The following is a 25,007-nucleotide window of genomic DNA, read 5'->3' as shown; positions in this document are numbered from 1 at the left end:
AACTCGTTGTATAACTTATATAGCATACAAATTCGAGTTTAAAACATAAAATAGGGACATAATCTTGAGTTTACGGCCCAAGAACACTATTGGGCCGTGAACACCATTTAATGGGGTTTTTAAGCCCCAAAACCCCTCCAAATTGTCCCTAAGGCTTAGATATGACTTGTAGGCTTATGGAATCGGACTTAGAACACCTTGAACTAGCATTTTGGGGATTAAACATGAGTTTACTGCCCAAGAACATTCTTGGGTCGTAAACTCCCCTTCATGGGGAGTAAACTCATGTTCTTGTGTTAGAAATGCCCCAAACACCCCCTATGGCCTTGGAAAAATACCTTGAAGCAATACCATCATTGGAAAGGCCTTAAACTTCAATAAAACTAGGGGAGTAGGAGTTCACGGCCGTGAAATCCCATAGGGGAGGTTCATGGGCCATAAACTCCCATTTAATGCCCAAATGGTGCCCAAACTCCTTCATTCAACTTGGAAAAGTACATAGGATATATTCTCTATCATTTAAGCACTTAAAACACCCAAGGAATATGTCCCTAGGAGTTTACGGCTATAAACTCCCTTGGTTAGGGCCGTAAAATCCAAGTTGGTCCATATAGGTGCTTTAAACCCCTTCACACATTTGATATCTAAGTCTAGCAAAATTCCACAATTGAAATGAGGCCTTTAAGCATCCTAGAACACCCTCACCATGAGTTTACGGCCATACTCTCATGGGGAGTGTCCTAGGGCCGTAAACACCTTATGGTGAGTTTACTCTTGGAGAGTAAACTCCATTCCTAGTTCATTCATGCCCTTAAATGTTACCCAGGACACCCCAAACACTTAACCAAGGTGTTTTCCGCTCTTTAGGGTGCGTATACTTGTTTAATTGGTATTATATGTAATAATTCTATGTAAACATTTGTTATCATATGTTTAATAGGTCACTAAGTGTGTCCAAGTCTTTACTTGACACCGAGCATCCAACCGGCGCCTTCGTCGGATCCACTTACACCAGGTGAGTTCATACCCCTGAATGAAACTTTTAAATGTTTTTACATGTTTTATAGGGGGAATACAAGTTAAACATGCCAGTTATCATATCAATCATATGTGATTGATAACCCGCATGCACAAGATTTTACCACTGTACACTGTTTTACCGAGTAGGACACTATAATGGTTTTCAATTGTTTTAAAACTCTTACTTATACTGTTTTATCTAAATTCATTCTAAACTGGTTTATGAAAGATTTTCTAAGGTTTTCAAACTTATTTTACAAAAGAATACAAATTGTGATTTTCCCAAGTATAAAGGTTTTTCATCAAAGTTCACTTTCACGACGTATACTTTTACTTGTTAAATACTGCTGCTTCGCTTATACTTATTTTATACTCCTACTTTATAACGTTTTCACTTATACTTGAAGTCACTTATACCTGATGGACGCTTATACTTATTCACACTCTTACTTAGTGATACGATTCTACTTCGCTTATACTTGATATCGACTCTACTTCACTTATACTCGATACGCTCATACTTCACTTAATGTCGTCTCTACTTCGCGATACGCTTATACTTGTTCGACACTCTTACTTCACTTGCGATCACTCCTACTTCACTTGTTAGACACTCCTACTTCACAAAGATCACTCCTACTTGATACACACTTAGTCGTAGTTAGATGTATGTCTGTGCTTGTATAGATGCATATAAATAATGATTGAAGGACATAGGAAGGCTTGTCCGCCCTATTTCCTTTTCTTCGTTGAGATGTGGTCTGGTGGGATCGGATGTCTATCCGAAGGTCGTTGGATTCATTACTTATATATTATGTACACAAGCATAGACATACGGGTTTACTTCAGTCAATTCTGTTAAGAGTCTCTACCTCTAGTTCAGCACATACATTAGAAACCCACTAGTTGGAAGTCTCTACCCACTATTTGGGATGCATCTTCAGGACACGGCCTTCTCCGTCGTCTAGTTGGTAACCAGAGTCTCCTGTAAGGAGAGCGGACATTGTGTGTATACATCTATACGGGATTGATAACCCCGCACCCAGACTGCTAGCTACAGTCCCGGCCTACCAAGCCAACGGGTGACAAATGTCACATTATAGACGCTTGTAGGGCGTCTGGTACTCTAGTCAGTATGGTTACGAGTATCCCGGGTTACCTTATAATTCATTGGATTTAAGGTAACGGTATTTCGCCAGCAATTTACACTGTATGCTGGTAACTCATTTTCAGAGTCACACTGTTTTAACCTTACAAGACGTATCCTTCATTTGATACTGTCTGGGGTCTGTCTCCTCTGTTTCAACCTTACAAGACGTATCTTTCATTTGATACTGTCTGGGGTCTGTCTCCTCTGTTTTGACCTTACAATACGTATCTTTCATTTGATACTCTCTGGGGTCTGTCTCCTCTGTTTTGACCTTACAAGACGTATCTTTCATTTGATATTGTCTGCGGTCTGTATTCACTGTTTTGGACCTTACCAGCTGTACCTTTCATTTGCTACCTTCTGGGGTCTGTGTCTCTATTTGTTAGACTGAACCAGGCATGTCGTTCGTTCGTTACTCTCCTGGAGTCTATGATTCCTTGCCTTAGTCAGCAGTTCTCACTGCTGAGGCATATGTTATTCCCTAATGTCGTTTGCTTTCCTCAATAATCAAATTCAGTATTTTGATAATTATAGCAATCTTAGGGGAAAACTACTTTTTACAACATAACACTGACCAGTCTTGGTAGAAGGCTTCTTTGATTAAAGAAAATATAGGATTTTCTGGAAAGAACTCTAATACACTGTAAACACTTAAACTATTACTTTATAAAGTTATTTGAATGAAATGTCACTAAATACTTATGAACTCACCAGCATTGTAAAAATGTTGATACCAACTTGTAACAACGTAAATTTTCAAAACAATTTTTCATTTTTAAAACATACATTTACACATAAAATATTGTCAGAACATATTCTATCAATTGTTATCATCACAAAACATCTTTCCAGAATCTCAAACATAAACTCCACAAGTGTCTACGAATCATGTCGGTGCCCTCCCACGCTCATCACTACTACCTGAAACACATAACACAACAACTGTAATCATAAATGCTTAGTGAGTTCCCCAAAATACCGCATACAACATATACGCCACTCGAGGCTATAATACGACCTTCTGGTCGATGTGTCTCAACGAGGCCCTCCAGTCCCGTAGCGCGTTGGACCCTCCGGTCCGGTCATAGCTCGTTGGACCCTCCGATCCGGTCTATAACATCATACACATACATATATCACATAGCACATCAACTCATACGTAACACATAAGACCCTCTAGTCAACACATAATACCACTCTAGGTAACGTGTAGTGAGAAGACTCACCTCGATGTCTCGATAAGTATCTGACTCGGTAGAAATGTGATTTAGCCTCCGCCTAATCACATAAAGTAAATACTCTCATAAATACAACTGTACTCAACCCTAAAAGTCAACAAGGTCAACGGTCAAACTTTGACCCGACTCGTTGAGTGCACTAGGGAGACTCGGCGAGTCTACACGTGTCCACTGACTCTCGTAGTCCCTCTCTTGGCACGTCGAGTACTTCCCCTTACTCGATGAGTTCCACCTGGCATGAATCGTAGGGCCACCCCGACTCAACTCGCCGAGTCTCAAGAACAACTCAACGAGTTTCAAATTGAACTCAGACTCCCCTGACTCACCCTGACTCACCGAGTTATTCCCCAACTTGGCAAGTCCACTCACTGAGTGATTAACGGGAAACCTTCATACTGTTGGATTAATGTCTAAGTCCATAACTATAATTGGTAAGACTTGACCCGACCTGGCATGGTCCATTTGGGTTGCATGGCATCATGCACTTGGATAGACTAAAATGAGAGAAATAACACTTAAGGTTTATTAATATATTATAAGTTCTAATATATTAATAGAGATTATTTAATTAGTATTGATCAAGAATTAATCTAGAATTAATTAAGTGATCAAAAGAAGACTAATTAAATATATGGGTTGATTGTGTAAATCATCCATAACTTATATATTGGGGTAATGCTCCATGGATTATCAAGTTGGGCTAAAACCCATAGGATGCTCCATGGTGTATTCAAACCCATGGATCCAAGGAAATGGAAAGCCATGACAATTAGGGTTTACCCTAATTGTAACAACTATATAAGCATCTTATTGATGTGAGAAATCGGCCACTAGGTGTGTGTGGAGGGCAAACCGATTCATGAAGTGTTCTACTTTCTCTCATGGTTATTCCAAGTTCACTTGATGTTGTGTGAACCATTTGAGGTGTCACATTTGGGGCACTAGGCTCTCGACCTACATGGAATCAAGCACCAACATGGAGGTATGTAATTCTACTAGATTTTATATTATATGTACTTCATATTATGCTAGTTAGAACAATATCTTGGAAATTGATATTTGCATGTATAATAGAGAAAACATAGATACAAGGTATTTAGGGTTGCATGTACACCATAGGAGTGTTAGAATGCTCAAAACCCAACACATACTACTCGCCAAGTCTGTTCTTCGGACTCGACGAGTAATGCCATGCACAAACTCTATACAACTCCTGAGGTCAGATCTGCTCCATACAATCATAGATCTGGCCTACACAAGCATGATAATCACGTAAAGTTCGGACCTTGGCACTCATATAACATCTAAATGGTCCAAAATGGTGATTTAGCCCCAAAAATGACATCCCTAGCTCATGGCTCCAAAAAGGACTCATAAAGCTCCAAGGGTTAAGGCCTATGGACCTCTTTAGGTCCAGATCCAGAACACGATCTCGAGAAAGGACCAAATGCTCCACTTAATCAACCTCTAAAAGGGTTAGAAAACCCTAACACTAAGAATCAACACCAAAAACTGAAGAAGGTCCGAGAATAATACCTCAATACAATCTCTATGAGCTCAAAAACCATCAAAATCACACCTCCTTCAGCCTCCTCTTGGCTTGAACACTTCCTTCTTGCAAAAACACCCACAAAAGGTTCAAGAATGGCCTCTCCTTCCTCACAAACGCTCTAGATCGCTTAGGGTTTCTCTCTGGGGGTTAGTGGCCGCAAATGACGGCCCTAAGACCCTTTAACTAGGTCTCAAACCCTGGAAATTAGTGTTTCATTAAACAGCGTGGACTCGCGGAGTCCATTTGTGAACTCGCATACGAATTCGCAACCATACTCGGCGAGTCTAGATGCCAACTCACCGAGTCTCCCCTCAACACCCAAAAATAAAAGAACAAAATATCATACCTGGGAAACCGAATGTTACAACACCATTGTGATAGGTTCAAGTGTATGTGCGACGACCGATGCATGTCCCATCACACATTAAGGCTCAGATTAATGGTTTTCGTTAGCATTTCCTAGTCTACTATGTGTTCTCACCATGACGTTCTGTACACCAAATAATCTTTATGATAGGGAAGGCTTTCGACACATATTATAGGGAAGGATTTAGTTATGTTTAGATGGATAATCCTCCTTATCAATCCGAAAAGTTATATGGCAGCTCTAATACATTATTTCTATGTTTAGAATCCTGAAGACATAAAGTTTCTAAATCAAGGTTGGCAACAAACCTTAAACCTACTCAAGTAATAGCAATCTAGGTAGGCAACCTAAAGCATGCTATAATACAAATCATTTATCTCATCACAACAAATTAGGCATCTTATCCGAAAGTAAGCTAGTGCGTGTGTCAATTCAGGTATACAACTTAAAATATTTTAGACACACACATCACAATCATTACTTAGCATTCTAAGTTTAAGTCGAGAATTTTTCCAAAATTCCTTGTTCGCTTTAACTAAGGCTCTGATACCAACTGTGACATCCCTAATTTGATGGCCAATTAAAATATTCAATTTTTCCTTATTTAAAACAGATTATTCTTTTATTAGTGAGAAATTTGTCACAAAATATTATTAATCTGAAATGATATCAATATCAAAAACATTTCCAAGGAAACGTTTTTCATTAATATTAGAAAGCTTGGGATGTCATAGCTGACAAAGTAACATAACTATAAACCAGTCTTTACACGCCTTACATCAATTTATTTAATGGCCATAAACTCCTGAAATATCTTGGCAGACTAAAACATCAATATCCCTAAACCTTTGTACCATTACCTATGCTACAAAGACACTAAGTGGGTCAGGCTTGGGAGCCTGGTGAGCACGTAGGGTTTTTAACCAACAATAATATAATTATATATATATATATATATATATATATATATATATATATATATATTAAAACAATTACCCTGAATTCCCATTCGTATTACTTTTATTCTCTGATCCTAAAATGATGATCTCAAGGGATCTAACCTAAATGATCACTATAAGTAATGAGTAGACAATAATGCTTCGGAAGTTCCGTAAGAAATATATGTCAATAAGACAACTATGAGGGGGATAGAGTACCCGGATAAACATTCTTTCCTTTTCCCTGAGAAGCATGATCATTAACACCTACATGTGACAAGCTTACTGGTGTTCCACAAGACTGTCTTGAATAGTCAGTGGTCGTCATCTTGACTTTGTTAGATGACTGGTCCCAATAGTAAAATGCATGGCCTCTCACCGTTATTTTAATTTCCCATAACCATTCAGTACCAAAATACAGTTTAATAGGCCTATATATCATTTAATTATCTAAATACCTTGTATCTATGTGTAAGATGAAAGTAACTATGCAATCACATGTTAAAATTGGTTGGCTTGCGATTTGGGCCGAGCTTTGCCTAACACCTAGGCTTTTCCTTTTGAGATACCTAGATATAGTTATCACTAAGTCACATTTATATGTTCTCTATATGCACGCTCTCGCTTTTACAATTACTACAAATTTCATGTAGATTACTTAGGTTAATAAGCAACCTATCTCCATTTCACCTTTTATGACACACTCTTCCCTATGGGGATAAATACGAAAGGTCAAGGGATCCTAACTTCTTCATACAAAGCCAGATTTAGGCTTTCCTTATATCCCCGAGATCGTCATCATGTCTACTACAACTTTCATGAATATTATTTATCCTTAATAATCTTCTCATTAATATTTTATCTATAGGTCACTATGAATACAGAGAATAATTATCACTTATTATATTTTAATTTCTACCCCGAATTTAAGAGCGTTACACATACAATTAGAACATCAGAATCTTCCACTCCATTAGTACTCTCTTGAACCACAATAATAGTGTTATTTATACTTGATTCATTCTTGAAGTTTCCATTCTTTAGTTGTAGACAATTTGTTTTGAAGTGCGCCTTCTCATTGTAGTTATAACATTTGGCCTTGGATAAACTTTTCTTTTTTATTTCTTTGGGAATCAAAGAATCATTCACATTATTCACAGTAATAATTTTCCTACCATATTGCATGGTATCAACGAAATTCTCATACAAATCAATAAGAATATAAGATAATAAGCGCCTGATCTTCATCTTCAATCTTCACATTAAAACCCCGTAAATCCAAGATAATATGATTGAAGTTATTTAGATGATACTTCACTTGGGGTACTTTCATACATCCTAGAAGTATACAAGCATTTCTTCTAATACAACTTATTCATGAGATAATTGTTCTTGTACTTGTCATACAGTTTCTACCAAAGGTCAGCAACACTTATTTGATCCACAACCACTCCAAGTACATATTTTAATAGTTTTATTTATCCTTCCAATGCTACTACATAACCTTGTCGAACCAAGAGTGCCCTTATCTTCACCTTCCATAAAGTGAAGCCATTTGAGTCATTAAATATCTCCAAATCAGACTTGTGGCGTGAAATCTTCAATCTATACAGAACAAATTGCATCTCTGATACAACTTGTTAGGAAGTAAAGTGGATAACTCAAGAAAACATAACTACACACACACAAATATACACTACTTAGGTTGTTCGGTCAAGGTGACCAACGTTCATGGAAAGAGGGACTATTCTTATTCAAGAGTTGTCTAAAGATTACAAGTAAAATTCAACACAAATTCGACCTACTCACTATAATTGAAGATACTAATAAATTAGTAGATGTCATCCCTATTTATTAACTATAGATCAAACCTAAAACCCTAATAGGCCAAATCTACGCAACCATATCTCCATGAAATTTGTCGACCAATAACATGTCTCCACGTAGTTACTTAGAGAACCTTCATCCTTGAGAAATGTGTGTGGGCAATAGCCATACACCTAGGACACCATCACCATACTAGAATCACCTTCTCACCAAGAGAACCTTTAGAACCAAGTAACAACTGTACTCCAAGAGAGCACCTTTTCACCCAAGAGAACATCTTTGAACTAGGAGAACCTTTAAACCATTTTGCTCATCCAAGCTTCCAATAAGAAAATTAGTGCCTCCACCATGAGCTGGAGCGCTTTTGAGCCAGACAGTCACTTCACCAAATGCTCTATCGCATTCTTGGACCCCAAGGAACCCTTCTAGGGTATTCTTCTTTAGGTAGCGCCTTCATAAAAGGCCCAAACACATTCAGGCACATGCCTAGCGCATTCAACGACGCCTAGAGAGTATTTTGATGCCTCCATTGCATTTCACACTTCAAAATGCTCCACAATGCCCCGATGTGATTCCAAAAGCTCCAAATTTGATTCCAAGTGCTCAAGTCACATTTAAACATCGTCCACATGACTCTCATGAACCAATTCGTAAATGAATTTGAAATCATACCGAATATGTTTTGTAATCCAAGGATATTGTTCAAGACTCTAGATAGATTATGCGAGAAGATGACGAGCACTTTGGTGATATATGTAGATACAAAAATGGTGACTAAGTAGATAGTGACTCCATTTACGTATGGCTTTCATGATGATGAGCAACTCATGGATATATGCCGGAGACCCTTGCATACGTGGTGACATTTGTTTGTTGAAGAAAGCCATGAGATGACCTTGTTAGGTTAATACAACACCGATACCAAACCTCAAAGCATCGATAGTGATGTAAAAGTTTTAAGTGAAGTACGGAAGGGTGAGAAGTAGTATTTAATTCTTTGTGTGTTTTAGGTGAAGTATGGAAGGGTGAGAAATAGTATTTAATTCTTGGTGTGTTTAAAATTATTGAAAGTAGTAGAAGCGGTGGGAGTCCATTGGAAGTGGTTTCTTTAGAGGAGGTCAGTAAGAGGGGCAACCATACAATCGTAGTTCTTGATGAAATGATGATAATATATGGCGAGGCCAAGGAACCCACATAATTAGGTGATGATCGGGAGTTAGTGTTAGGTAAGGACGTCTATGATTTTATCTTGATCCATAGAAATGCTAGAGCCCGAAATAGTATGGACAAGAAACAAAACATCTTCCATAATGAATCAACATTTTGAAACCATGACAAAGTAGCGATGGGTGAGAAATGTTTCAAACACGATGGTGAGATTAATGATATATTTCTTGTGGCTCAGGCTATAGATGAGGATGTTGTACGTCGAAGAAACAAGAACTAAGCGTTGTAGATTAGAATAAAATAAGTCGTTCATGGCTATTCGGACGGTGGATGGGGCATTGGTGAACCCACGAGGAATAACATGAAACTCACAATACCCTCCAATTATATAGAAGGTGGTTTTATGCACATCGGGGGAGTGACTCACATTTTGTGATAAACTGGACGAAGATCTATTTTGGAGAAGTAATGAGAACCATGTAATTTGTCAATAATCGCTATATGGAAGTGATAGTAAACTTTGACGAAGTTATGGGCATGATAGTTCATGTTGAAGCACTAAGTACCATATTTCTTCTTAATGAAGATAACATGTATGAACAGTGGTTGGTACTCGGGTGGATAATGGCTTCTTTAATCATGTCATGTATCTAGTCATTCAAAATAGTTTTTTTGGAAGTATAGGTAATGATAGGGTTTTGCATTAACGAGACAATATCAGGGAGCATGCGAATATGATGGTGGTGGCATCTGGAGGTGGCAGGCAAGTTGGGGCAATGAAAAGCGAAGTGAATTGGTGGATTAAGGCAATAATATCAGGGATATAAGTTTGAGTGAGCATTGGGTCATTTTGGTCAAGAATAGTCACATAAGGGACGGTTATTGAGTAGGATGGTAAGAGGTGACAAATGATACTTGGGGTAGCTGTAGTGGAGGGTGGTTCTCAACAAAGCATTATATATTTACAGTCATGTGTGAAGGTTTGTTCCAAAATGGAGAAGTCGGTTGAGTTAAGCCAAGACATGACAAGAATTGCATCAACTCATTCTACTAACAAAATGTAAAATGAGATGGAGAAGGGGTGTGGCTGATGTGCACGGAAACATGGTGAGATATTCCAATGCACTAGATGAGCTCATCATTGCCCACCAAAATCGAAAAATAGTGTTGTGTATCGACTGAGAATTTCAATGAGGTGGTTAAGTGAAGATGAAAAATATGATGTGTAATGTCAAAAACAATTAAACTGATGATGAATCATGTACATAAGGAACAAGGGGATGTCGTTCCATGTAGAGTAGCAGGGAGAAAGATAAGTGTTGAGGGTCAGCAGGTGAAGTTGTTTCTGCTGGGAAGGTCCCATGTGTCATTCAAGGGTAACGAAAGGTTTTTATCGGCTTCGAGGAGATAGAACTAGGCTGGGTTTTCAAGTTTGTCGTGGGTGAAAATTTTGAGGATAACAAAAACATAAACCTTGTGCTCGATAGTTTTGCACTTGAAAATGGGTTTACCGGACATAAGGAATGGTGGTTTGGGGTGTAGTTGGGTGGGTGTGACGACGATGGTAGTCACTGGTGGGGAAGATGGTTGGACGATTATAGAGTACATGAAGTTTCTTGGGATCCAAAAAGGTCTGATCTGAGAGGCTACGATTTTGTCTTCTCTAACTTTGGCCAAGTCATAGGCTTGATGGAGGGAAGACGAATGATATTGGTAAACATGGCCTCTTAATACTTTGCTAACATTCATACAAATTCAACTGATTGACCAAGTCTCTTGGACCTTGTATTGACTCCTTCACTTTCTTTCTTTCTTTTCATTCACGATACCTGTATAGCTAGGATGATCTGGTTTCTTTTGGGTCCTTCTTACTTTAGGTAGTGTTCTACATTCACATGGTTTTCACCAAGGACTTGTTGGGTAGGCTGGGCCTCATTATATACAACAACCAACATTATGTCTGCCACCACCAACACTACCACCGCCACATTTGTCACCGACTTTGTAACCACGGGCACCGCTACCTTTAACTATCATCTACAAATAAATGTGGTTAATTTGTGTATGTAGATATGGTATGGTTGTTTTTATTATCTATGATAAGTATGGTTTAATATCATTTATGTAACATACAAATTTAAATATCAAACAATTTTGGCAGATTGTAGACGTTTAATCCACATTTCTTCTGCAAATGTTGTTTGCTGACTACAAATGTTTATCCATTCAAAGACAAAAAGCGCCTTACTCACCATGTTCTTGGAAGAATTCGTATACCAAGCCCGAAGAGAAATTTATACAATATCAAGCCAAATAATCCTCTTAAATACTATAAAATTAGGGCTGGCAAATCGGGCAATTGTGTCATGTTTTTATTTGACACGACACGACACAAGAATGTTTTATGTAACCCAAACACGACACGACATGATGTCGTGTTTTTTTAACTAACACGAAAACAAACCAATTAAAAAAAGACAAATAGGACACGACGCGACAAAGATAACATAAATTAACAATTAGTTGATTTAATTAATATTTAATCATACGCAACACAACAAACACGACATAAAAATGCTAAATTGTGTCAATATCGTGTTGAATTATGAACATGAACACGACACGACATGACACGACGCCGTTAATTTTACACTTGACACGGACACGACATGAACACAAATTTGAGTTTTAGTTTTGTCTAAATTTCGTTTCGTACCGTGTATTCTTATTGTACCGTGTCATCAATTGTTGCATCCTTGTGTCATCAATTGTTGCATCCTTATGAAAACTGTCCGGACCATGGAACCAATTTACTAAATAAAGGAGAACACCATTCTGACATTTAAAATTGTTACATGCTGGATGGAAGGAAATTCAGTCATGACCCACAAACCTTCAAAATATTGAGATTGGGATTGCCTATATTACTTTTGCGAATGAATAAAATTTTATTTTGAAATTTTGGGTCATGAATTTTTTTATAAATTATTCTCACTTTCCACAAATATATGAAGTTATTATGCTTATCTCTTTATTCCAAAAATAATTCCTGATTATTAGGTTATGAACATTAGGTTGTGTTTTGTTTATGTGGAGTATAATAACCAGATCGAGATGTTACTAAGCCACACGTATATGATCATTAGTTTGACTTCATGCTTTAGTGGTTCTAATTCATTTACGTTGTCTTGTGAAAGGGGTTTTGGTAGTCCAAAAAGCTTCGGTTAACAAACATAGAAAAGAGACATAAAAGGAGGCTTTGATTTCACATGAAATAGGAAGATGATTTTGTATCCATATATACAAACACAACGACTTATATGATAAGTAATAAATTTTTGTAATTATTTCATATCTTACATTTGTTGGTCTATATTGAGCCCTAACTTATATCAACCACATTTTCTCCATTATTTGTCTTGGTAAAGTCCGACCTCCATAACATTTCTTAAGTTAGGTACTTAATTATGGACGGAGCTATATGTGGATAGCAGTCAATTATACAAAACAATCAACTAGTGAATTGCCCTAAACCAGAATCCGTACGATGATAAAATATGAACCACTTTGGATATTCTTTAATATATTAGTATTAAAACCTAGACCAGATATAAGATTGTAATATGGCCTCATCTTTTCCATTCCCCCTACCCTATACAACTTGACGTTCGACAGTTTGGAACATGTCCCCTTCATATCCATATGTTCTCATCTCTAACTCGCTCAGACGTGCAACTCATGAAATGGATGTTTACATGTAAAATCTAGTATTTTAATATTTTACACTTTAAACAATGTTGTAGAAGTCATTATGGGTTAGTCGGTTAATCTACTAAGGACTAGGGACAACGAATTAATGGTTTTGGCAATTCTAAAAAAATATGACAAATAAATTAATAAAATCTGTTCTGAACAATATCATAGCAAATTGGTAAATAAATATATTTGTCTAATGTGTATTTGTTTTTTAGGAATTGCAACGATGAGGTGGGTTTTTGTTACCAATTTAAGACAAAATTGCAAGAATGGTCTTTGTGGTATGTCGAAAATTGCCACTTTGGGCCAAACATGTTTAGACTAATACCAATGGTCCAAAAGTTTCCATTTTGATGCTAGTTTGGTCCATTTTGGTTTTAAATGACGATTTTACCCTTTGTATTTTGTTTTTCAGTTTTTTATTACATAAATGAAAAAGAAAAGAAAAAATCTCTCTCTCTCTCTCTCTCTCTCTCTCTCTCTCTCTCTCTCTCTCATCTCCTTACCCTAACTGCCACCACCCTCCGCCATCACCGCCACCGTCAGCAACCTCCGTCGCCCTCTTCCTTTCTTCTTTTAACTTTGTCGCCCTCTTCCTTTCTTCTGTTAACTCACATGTCCTGAAACCCTAACCGCCGTCACCAACCTCCGTCACCACCCTTATCGTTCTGGGACTATGGTTTTCATCTTCAAGATCTGATTAGAAGGCGTCTTTGTTGGAGAAGGAGAGAGACGAAGTTATGGTTTGTAGAAGCGACGACGACGGCTAGAACAAGGGGTGGCAAGTCTAAACCCTAGCCGCCACCACCTTAGACCACCTGCTAGGGTTTCAGTACACTCATGGCGGCTTATGAAGATGCAATCTAGGCAACCATTTTTAGCGGCAAATCAAACAAAAAAGTTATGTACCTGTTGGGATTCAACTGTCATCGTTTATGCCGTCCTCCTTCCCAAATGACCACCGCATCTGAAAACCCTAGTAGCGGCGGCTCTGAAACCCTAGTAGCGGGGCTCTAAAAACCCTAGTTACGGTGGTGGGTTGTTGTTCTCGGTACATGGTGTTTTTTTTGTAAGGGGCATCGGAGAAAGTTGGAGGTGGTTGTCTAGTTCTGCAAAGAAAGATGGATTGGCCGGAGAAATAAGGGAAGGTTGTGGTGGTGGTTTCTTGTAGGCGAAGGGTAGCAACAACGCCGAACAGATCTCGTGAAAATGGTGGTTGTCCTGTGGTCCGGTGGCATTTTGACAAGAAAAGGGTGGTCCTGTAGGTGGTGGCGGTGGTCGTCCGGTAGATGGTGGAGGTGGTCGTCCGACAATTTGATGTGTGTGTGTGTTTGGGGAAAAACATCACAAATCTAATTTTTATTGTACGTTTGAGAGAGAGAGAGAGAGAGAGAGAGAGAGAGAGAGAGAGAGAGAGTGAGAGTGAGTGAGTGAGTGAGTGAGAGTATTTTTCCCTTTTTCTTTTTTTTTTTTTAAATTTTTGTAATAAAAAAATTGAAAAAAAAAGAAAATACAAGGGCAAAATCATCATTTTATAAAAAATCAAACCGAAATGGACCAAACTAGCAACAAAAAGGAAACTTTTTGACCATTGGTGCTAGTCCAAACCTGTTTTACCCAAAGTGGCAATTTCCGACATATCACAGGAAGTATTCTTGCAATTTTGTCCCAATTTAAATCATCTATTAAGTTGTTAAGATTGTTTTCAGGACAAGAATAATCTTTTTTTAAATAAAATTATATAAATGATCTGTATGGTTTATCAAAAATCACAAATTCAATCATTGTTATTATTATTTTTTTTTGACGAAGATAGTTTATGTGGTTCTCAAAATTTGCATGAATTATCCTTTTTGGTAACAAAGTTAGGTTTTGTCGGGTAGTCTAAGATAATTTGTTCTTTTTAGGTATGATAGAGTGAGGTTGTGCACATGGATAAACCATAGGGACCATTTATATAATTTTTTTTCTATATTTTATGTCATTTTCTAAACATTCGTGTTTATCCCCTGAATTATATATAATTTGATTTTTCAAAATAATTTTCGTTCGCTTAGTTAAAAAAACTAATTTTTTACTTACTTATTTTTATATATGTGTCTGTATAATTTTAGGTGGTGGACATTTCGACGTGAATTTAGAACTTCTATTGTTCTTTTTTGTATGCATGCATCGGTTTAAATTCGAGTCTGTCTACGTTTCAGAGTAATTTTCTTTTTATGTTTTCGTGTTTAATTTTATGTATGTTTCCTATGTATGAGTCAATTCATATATAATTACTTTCATTCGTTAACTTAAAAAAATATTATATTCGAGATTGTCTATGCTTCAACATAATTTTTTCACTTGTTGTTTTGCTTAAATTTTATATGTATCATACGTATGAGTCGGATCACATATAATAACTTTTGTTGGTTAACTTAAAAACAAATTTATTTTTTACATGCTTATTTTAATGTATTAGTTGGTATGAATTCAAGGTGGTAATCATTTCGATTTAATTAGACGTAAATTTAAAACTTTCGTTTGTACTTTTTTTTTAAAAAACTTGTTTTTTTATGCATGTGTCGGTTTACATTCAAGGTTGTGTATGTTTCGACGTATTTTTTTTTTCAATTTCATGTTTAATTTTATATACATTCCCTATATATGAGTTGGTTCATATACAATAACTTTTGTCGTTAACTTAAAAAAACATATTATATTCGAATTTTTTATGTTTCAGCGTATTTTTTTCTGCTTAATTTTATATACGTTTCATACGTATGAGTCGCGTCAGATATATAATTTTGTTCATTAACTTGAAAAAAAAATAATTTTTACGTGTTTATTTTTATGTATGTGGCGATATAAATTGAAGGTAGTGAATGTTTTGATGTAATTTTCTTTAAGACAAAAAAAGCAAAAAAAAATTTAAAAAAAAAATTTATGAACAAAAATTCTAAATTAAGTCGAAATGTTTCCCACGTTGAATTTATACTAACACATAAATAAAAATAAGGACATAAATATTTTGTTATTTTAAGTTAACAAATGAAAATTATTATATATAACCTGACTCATATATAGGAAATGTACATAAAATTAAACATCAAAATATATATATATATATATATATATATATATATATATATATATATATATATATATATATATATATATATATATATTGAAACATAGATAAATTCGATTTTAAACCACACATGCATAAAAACTAAGTAAGTTTTATTTATTTATTTACTTATTTATTCTTATATAAATTAAGAAAACATTGAAAGTTCTAAATTTACGTTGAAACGTTTATCACATTCAATTTATACCGATAGATACATCAAAATAAACACTTAAAAAAGTATTTTTTTTTTATGTTAACGAACATAAGTGATTATATATGACACGACTCGTGTTTGAGTTTTCTATGTATCGATGCCATATACTAAATTTAACAAACGATAATAATCATATCATATACTAAATTTAAACATTTTAAAATTATATGTTTTTAGATATTCTAATTTAATTCTCTTACTAGATAATATTGAAGGTAAATATTCAAAATTTCAACTTCTAAGTTTAAATAATATTTAAATTTTAATTAATTAAATAGTATTTTAAAAAATGATAATTTCTGAAATTTCAAAAATCTTTAGGTTTGCATTTCTTGTTGCACAAGTTCATGGTGCATTTGGATATATATATATATATATATATATATATATATATATATATATATATATATATATATATATATATATATATACATTTAAATTTACGATACATAAAAATATGTGTCATCTTCATTTATGACATGACCTTTCTTGACATGGATTTTAATGATACACATTGCGTGTCATAAATGCACGTCGTAAATGCGCGTCATGTAACACACCGAGATTCAGGTGCATATCTTTCATCCTTGTTCTTTATTGGATTGTCATGTTTAGTTCTTGAGTGCAGGATCTGTAGCAAGTGAGTACGCTGGGCGTACCAGATGGGTACGCTGCGCGTACTCACACGCTTAATTTGGACGCGGAGTCGCCAAGGTACGCTGGGCGTACCTGGAGTTACGCCGGGCGTACCCGGCCCAGGTGCAAAAACCCTAATCCTCTTTGTGCACTATTTAAAGGGTGTTATGGCTCATTCCTTAGCCTCCATATCAATGAGTGAAACCCTAAAAGAGAGCCCCATCGTTCTTAGTGTGTGAGAGTGTTGATTTGAGCTCGTTGGTGCTTTAGTGGCTTAGTGAAGAAGAAGGAAAGGAGATATTGGAGGCTAAAGCTTGTGGTGCCCTTTTTGGATCTGAGATCTACATAGGAAAGAGCTACTCTTGGAGGTATAAAGTTCAAAACTTTCCTCTTCTTTTGGTTGTTGTTGTATGTGTCCTTTTTAGGGCTAAAAACCCCAAAGGTGGAGACTTTATGAGTGTAAAGTACTCCATGGTCCGAGATCTATCCCTTTTCAATGCTATTAGTGATGTAGATCCATAAAGTTCCCATCTTGGATGTTACTTTGGAGTCATGCATGTGTTTTAAGCCTTCTAGAGTTGAAAGTTGGATCATTTTGGGAGTTAGTGACTTGTTCAGCCATGCAAAGGCTTAAAGTCATCAACTTTATGGATTAAGGGGCTTAGAAGGGGTCAGATCTAAAATATAGACGTAGGTCTTAACTGTTTAAGACCTCAAGAGCAAAAGGGCTGAAGCAGGGGAGTACGCCGGGCGTAATCCCTAGTACGCGCCGCGTACACGGTGGCGCTCCCCGATTCTGTGGTGCAGCCGGGTAAGCCCAGCGTACACATCTGGTACGCACAGCATCACCCGGAGAGTTGACTTTTGGTTGACTTTTAGGGTATGGTCTAATGTGGGGCCTTTGAGCTATGAGAGGGGTAAAATGGTATTTTACCCTTCTGAGAGTGTCATAAGAGAACATAGTCTAGCCTTTGAGAGTTATACTAAATGGAGTATTATTTTATATGATTAGACGGAGGCTAGGCCAGCAATTACCGAGTCAGAGATTTACTGAGATACCCGAGGTGAGTCTTCTCACTATACTTTACCTAGAGTGGTAACAGAGTTATGTGACAGAGTTATTGTATGTGACGTGTGGCACCGCATTATTTCTATGTGATTTATGTTGTGTGTATATGAGAGATAGGACCAGAAGGTCCACAGAGCTTGGACCAGAGGGTCCGCAGAGTTAGGGCCCAAGGGCCCATAGAGTTATAGGCTCGAGTTGCTAATATGTGCTATATGTGGTGTTTTTCGTATTATGTGCCAGTATATTTGTATGCTATTTATATGTTGAGATTTATTGTGATATGTGATATGCATGATTCAGAGTTAGGACCCTTGGGTCCATAGAGTTAGGGCCAGAGGGCCCACAGAGAGCTGGGACTGGAGGGTCCCACTGAGACACACTGACCGGAGGGTCAACAGAGTTATAGCCTCGAGTGGCTAATATGTGTTAGAGTGGTATTTTGGGGAACTCACTAAGCTTCGTGCTTACAGTGTTTTGTATTATGTGTTTCAGGTTATCACAGTATCACGGGACGACACCGGCTCGATTGTACACACCAGAGGAAGCATTTATTTTGAGGATCCTGGTTTATTATTTGACTAGGTGTGAGACCCATGTATTACATGGGTTTATTTAAAAAAATTAAATATAAAAATTTAACAATTTGAAAACTTTAAATTTATAAGAAAAATAAGAAATTTTTTGAATTATTAAAATTAATGAGACTTTAATGCATTAGATACATTACATATATAAACCATTTTCTAATAAATACCTTAGATATATATATTACCTTATATATTAAATATGGATTTTAATTTAATAAAATCAAAAATACAATAAAATGACAAGTGGAAAATAGAAAATTTTAAAATTTCTAGAAAATGCCATGTGTCCAAATGAATGAGAAGAGGACATGTGGCAAAGTCATTTTCATTTATTAGGGTAGATTGGGCAAAAGAGTCATGTATTGTAAATTAAACAAAAATGGAGATTTTTGTGAAAAGTGTTAAAGAGATAAACGATTTTAAATGAAAATTTTGTTTTGAAAATTTCGGTGTTACAAGTTGGTATCAGAGCCTTGGTTTGAGGGATTCGGATGCGCCTTCAGGTAAATCTGGACTCAAACTGAGGAAGTAAAAAAAGTTTTCAGAGAAATAATTTTCTAAAGCAAATAAGAGTTCAATGAGAAAGCAAGAAAGAGTAGTGTGTACAATCAGCCAGAGCCCGAACAGTGATTTCCCAAAATTCCTTTACTTTTGTGTTTATGAGATATTTATGATGCACTTTATGAGATATTATTGCATGCTAGAGACATGCTAGGTATTCCATATCTTAGGACTAGAGTGGCCTGATTTGTGATGCCTTAGCCTAGGAGTTGCTGTTATATGTGATGTGCTTTTGAGTATGTGATGAGTGAGAATATTCAGTTGGAATCCTTTTAGGGGATTTGAGTAGAGGAGTAATATAAGGGAGATGCCTAGATGAGTACCGTGGTGCTTATCGAAAGAATAGTCCGAACCCGCGAGGGGTAGAGTTGCAGAGTTCGGTGGTACTTTTGAGGATGAGCAGAGCAAGCGGAGTTATCACCCAGAGTGAGTCATATTTATTCTTCGATGCTCCAATGCTGCTTGCTTCGTGCTTTGTGGAACTCTCGATGATAGGAGTCAGCTACCAAGCGAATATGATGATATTCAGGAGGTAGATGGCTGGCATCATTAGGAGCTCTTCAGCAGCTGATGGCAGAGAAGTGTGGGAATCTAGGAAGAGCCTAGGGAGTAACCTTAGCCAGATGAGTGCGCTGGAAGAGTAGAAAATTCCGCTGGGGAGCGAGCGCACGACGGAATGAGTGAACTAGAAGGTCGAGCAGCTACTTAGGAGCTCCGGGATAGTCCGTGTGGAAAGTATGGGTAGATGTGGCAGGTAGTATGGGCCCGTACTACTGAAAGCAGAGGACCCATACTTGATACAGGGAGTATTCTGAAGGTTCTAATGAGCGGATTGAGGAGTGATGTTATGGTTCGAGTACCATACATCGGAGCAGATTGAGGAGTGATGTTATGGTCCGAGTGCCATGTTGGATTAGTTTCTAAGTCCATAACTATTTTGGTATGTACTTGACCCAATGGTGCTTGGTCCTTTTGCGTTGCCTTCACCAAAGCAACTTGATAGGATGAATTATGGAGAGAAAGGATTAAATATGATTTATTAATATATTATGAGAATAATATATTAAAGGAGAAATCATATTGTTTAATTAATATTAGTCAATAATTAATTGGTAATTAGTTTTGTGACTAAAAGAGATTAATTAAACTTAAGGGACTGGAATTATAATTATAAGATAATTGCAATTTGGGCCATGGATTGCCTTTTATTATAAGGTGGACGAATTCTATGGGGGAAGCCCATATGAAATCGTCCAAGGCCTTAAGGAAAGAGCTCCATGGGTTGCTTAGGGCTTAAGCATCCAAATTAGGGTTTCCTTGTTAGATAACCCTAATTGCCTCCTATATAAAGAGATCCCTTATGACCAAAAATGTGTAGAAGACTTATCCTAGGGTTTCACACGTTTTAGCGCAGCCTCCATCCTCTCTCCTCTTCATCCTCTTGCTTATGGTGTTTGTGAACCATTAGAGGAGTGACACTTGTGACTTTAAGCCTTCCAAAGTCAATACAAGGAGATTTGAGATTGTTATTGATACATAACAATCAAGGTAATATTATAAACCTATTCTCATGTCAATATGATTACTTGTATGCTAGAATTAGGGTTTATAGTGTTGGATAACTTACATGTAGAATAGAGAAACCTAGATCCAAGCATTAGGGTTTGTATGAGCACATAGGATGTTCTTAGGACCAAAACCCATCAGTGGTATCAGAGCCTAGACTGGTTTCTATTGTATTGATGCTTGATATGTTTGAAAAATTAGATTTTTTGGTTTCTGGAGGCTGGACTCGCCGAGTCCATAGCTGAACTCGCCGAGTCCATGCAGACTCGACGAGTCCAAGCTTGACTCGACGAGTCAACTCGTCAGATGGAGCATATCTCGGGATTTCTTGTTGTTTTTGCTTTGGGATAGTTACCTTATCACATTAGATCAATATAAATCCGATTTTATGATATATTTGACTATATTCTTGATCTAATTGAAGATATTTATCAATTAATAAAATATTTGTTTCCTTATGTGATAATTGATTAATTATTTTCATTAAATTGATAAATTGTTTTCCAAGAAATCATTGAATAAATCAAATATGGATAATTATGTAATTAAATGTTAATTTAGATTATTTGTTATTTGATCCTTGTTGTTATGAAAAGTTTCATATTTTCCCTTTTAGGTTTTATAGTTTAAATTTGAACCCAAAAGTTTGTTGTTTTGAAATTTAAATAGTTAAAACCCTAATGTTTTGAAAAAGGTTTCAAAACTTGCCCTCAAGTTTTGGAATTTAAATTTTGAACTAATAGTTTAATTTTGATGTATATTTAAATTCTAAACCCTAATGTTTTGAAATGTTTCAAAACTTGCCCTCAAGTTTTGGAATTTAAAAGTTGATTAAAAGTTTAATTAGGAATGTGAAATTCTAAAACCCTAGTAATGTTTTGAAAAAGTTCAAATCACTCCCTTATGGTTTTATTAATTAATTAAGGTGTATAATTAAAAGAGGTTTAATAAATCCATAAAAGTTTAGGTTAACAATTTAATTGAATTAAAAGTATAATTGTTAAATTAAACCACCTAGTATTTTAAAAGTGTAAAATACACCCTATACCATATATATAACATTAAAAGTCTAACATTATATATGTATGAGTAAAAGTCAGTCTTACCGTTAGTAGGCCTCATTCACGAAGCTGGTCTATAAGGGATGTTTAAGGAAATTGCCTATAAAATGGCAATAGAATGGGTATCCACTCTTACCCACCGCACTCTTGACTAGTGGAGGGTCGTTAGCCGAACGGGTAGGATAGGACGAAACCTTCCATTATAAGTATAATGAATTATTAAAGTAACTAAATGTTTTCATAAAATTCTCAATCTTAGTTACTTAGGCAAAAGTGAATTGATGCAATTCCATGAAATTACACTTTGTGCCCTTGCGAAGACGTTAGTGGAGCGTGTGTGGTTTACCGGCACACTAAATGGTTCTAAGAAATGGTAGCAAAGGGTGACTCAATGTTTGTCATAGTTCGGTGGAGCGTGTGTGGTTTACCGGCACATCGGATAGGTGACTGTAACATGTGGGGGCACCGTGTAGTTTGCATGGTTATTCACACCCGCTTTGTGATCCTCGGCATCCCAGTCACAAACAAGAGGGGCATATCGAGATTTAAACATGCCATTGAAATGTTCAATGAATCTCATAGGATCTAGGAGTTTTCATAGATTTAAAACTTAAATTTCTTATTCGTTTTTCATGGTGGAAATTAGTGAATCGTCATTCACTTACCTTCAAATGTTCTGCAATTTGGGTTACGGCATCACTCTCCCGAGTTGTAGAATATTGTGTTGGGTCCTAGCCTTAGTATCTCATTTGGGTGATTTACTAAGGACTCAATCAATAAACTAACTTGAATTCGTTTTTCTCCCGTTTTGTAGATGTCAAAGTTCGACAACTAGGGTCTTCCCAAATCCCGTGGAACAAGCATTCCACATGAAGATGATATTCCACGATTCGATCGAGGAACAAGAGATCATACTTCACTTCCTCCTCCTCCTCAAATTATTCTCCCTAACCCACAAGTTCAAAGGCTTGAAAAGTTCAAGATCACTCAAGCCCTTTTGGAAAGTAAACATAAAGAAGGAAAGTCGGTGTGTGCACACGTCCTAGGGATGAAGTCACACATTGATAGGTTAAGAATGTTGGGATCCGTTGTCTGTGAGGAAATGGCTGTTGACTGGGTTCTTCATTCACTTCCTAACTCATATAGTGAGTTCGTAAGAGAGTACTATATGATGAACCGCGACGTGGCCCTTATATATCTCACCTATATGCTTATTGCTGCCGAATCAGCAATGGTTTGGCGCAATAGAAAATAAAAGTTGATTGGTGAATCTGTCTTGAAGACCTCTATGGATATAGACAATGGAAACGAAAGACATGCTATGATCGAAAAGTTTGATCATAAGAGAAAGGCAATGTCTGAAGTAGTTCCATGTCCTGTTCCAAGAGAGTCAATCTGCTTTTATTGCCAAGAGAAAGGGCATTGGAGACGAAGCTACCCTATTTACCTAAGAGATCTAAGAGATAGGAGAGTCGAAACGCATGGCTCTAATATAGGTAAAATCCATTAACTAACTCTTTTAAGCTTCTATTATAGATTCTTAATACATAATGTGATAAGATTACAATTGATGTTTTGTAAGATCGAAGAAAAGAAGGGAAGCTTAAGGGAAGAAGTGAGCAAAATCTAACCGTGAAGGAATGGATTTCGATCGCATTTCTCGAAGATTAGATTCTTGAGCTACTACTTAGAGTTAGAATTAGATTGCTAAGAAAGATGTATTAGCATAGTTTTTCAATGAATTGCATTGTAAGGACAAAATTTTTCCGCAATAAAATAAATTTTGATTCTATATTATTTATTTATCCTTGCAATGGCGTATATGAAAAATTGATGTTTGGATGTTTCTATTATTAGCAATAATGGATTTGGTTCTTATTATGTTATTTATGGAAAGTCGAGAATTTACCAAATAGGGAGAGTTTCTCATCGCCCAAGTTTCAATTGGACAGAAACTTGGAATCATGCAACTTGGTTGCACGATGAATGAGAAATTTCATATTTGGAAATTAGACAAATTCATTGACAAAGTGTCAAGTGAAGGACTTGGAGATCGAATACACAAAGTTGCGTATTGATCAAGTCCACCATAAGAGTAACAAAGATATTTGTCATGATTTACTAAAGGTTTAGTAAATATGATTATACTTACAAGATTAAGTGTAATTCTGAATTGATTGAAATGGTTTAAATCAATAGCAGAATGAATAAGAAGAATCAAGTAGGCAGAAAGATAAAAGTTTCTCCATTCTAAGAAGAAGGGAGAGTACCTTTTATGCTTTATGATAGGTCTTAATGATTAAGAACCATATCTCAATTGATCCTCTAAGTAAATCTTAGCACAATTGTATGTTTAAGAAGAGGAATCAAGGATTGAAGAAATGGTTGAATCAAGAAGTCTATCATACTTCGTTCCAATGACTAGTCTTAAAGATAAGATTGTGACAATGAGTGAAAAGTATTAAAGGTTTATAACATTCATCAAATGTGGAAAGTTGTGATGTCTTGGATAAGACAAAGACCAACTAGAACCAATTTATGAAGAGTCTTGACAAAAGCTACACTAACTCTTGAATATTTGTTTGTCAAGAAATGTTTATTGACAAAAGGATCTTATATGTCAAGGAGTCAGTGGGAGTCTTAATGGTCTTGAAAAGTTTCAAGAACAAATCAAATAGACCTTATCAATCATCACTAGCACACGAGTTAAGGTTTACAACCTATCGTGTTGACATCATTTTGTTTCTATGTCGTTCCAATTGAGTTAATTATGCATATGAGTTCTATGAGTTCTCATTTGAATGCATAAAAGGCAAGGACCTTGATCAATGGAAACTACATTGATAAGAAAAGGTAAGCTGCTTAACTACTTGGAAGACATGGTGGGCAGCTGTGCTACCATAAAGGCAAGAAATCGAGGTCAAGAAAGTTCGATCCATATGAGTTTGAATTTGTCGTAAACTTTGGTTTTGACAAATTCACATGGATAGGAACAAATACACCATTAAATCTAAGTGTAATAAGATTTCCTCCTTCATGAAAATGATTGTGAGGAAATGCTTTCACTAAGAAAGATTTTAAGAAGATAGTGATTGTAAAATTGCATTCTCGAATTCGATTATGGTTACGGTATCCATTTCCATAATTTGAATTGTGAGGTTTGGCAATTGTTTACACACACAT

The sequence above is a fragment of the Lactuca sativa genome, chromosome 5 (genome assembly GCF_002870075.4).
Source record: "Lactuca sativa cultivar Salinas chromosome 5, Lsat_Salinas_v11, whole genome shotgun sequence".
NCBI lineage: Eukaryota > Viridiplantae > Streptophyta > Magnoliopsida > Asterales > Asteraceae > Lactuca > Lactuca sativa.
The sequence above is the reverse complement of the archived record's forward strand: the minus strand, read 5'-3'. Positions refer to the sequence as shown.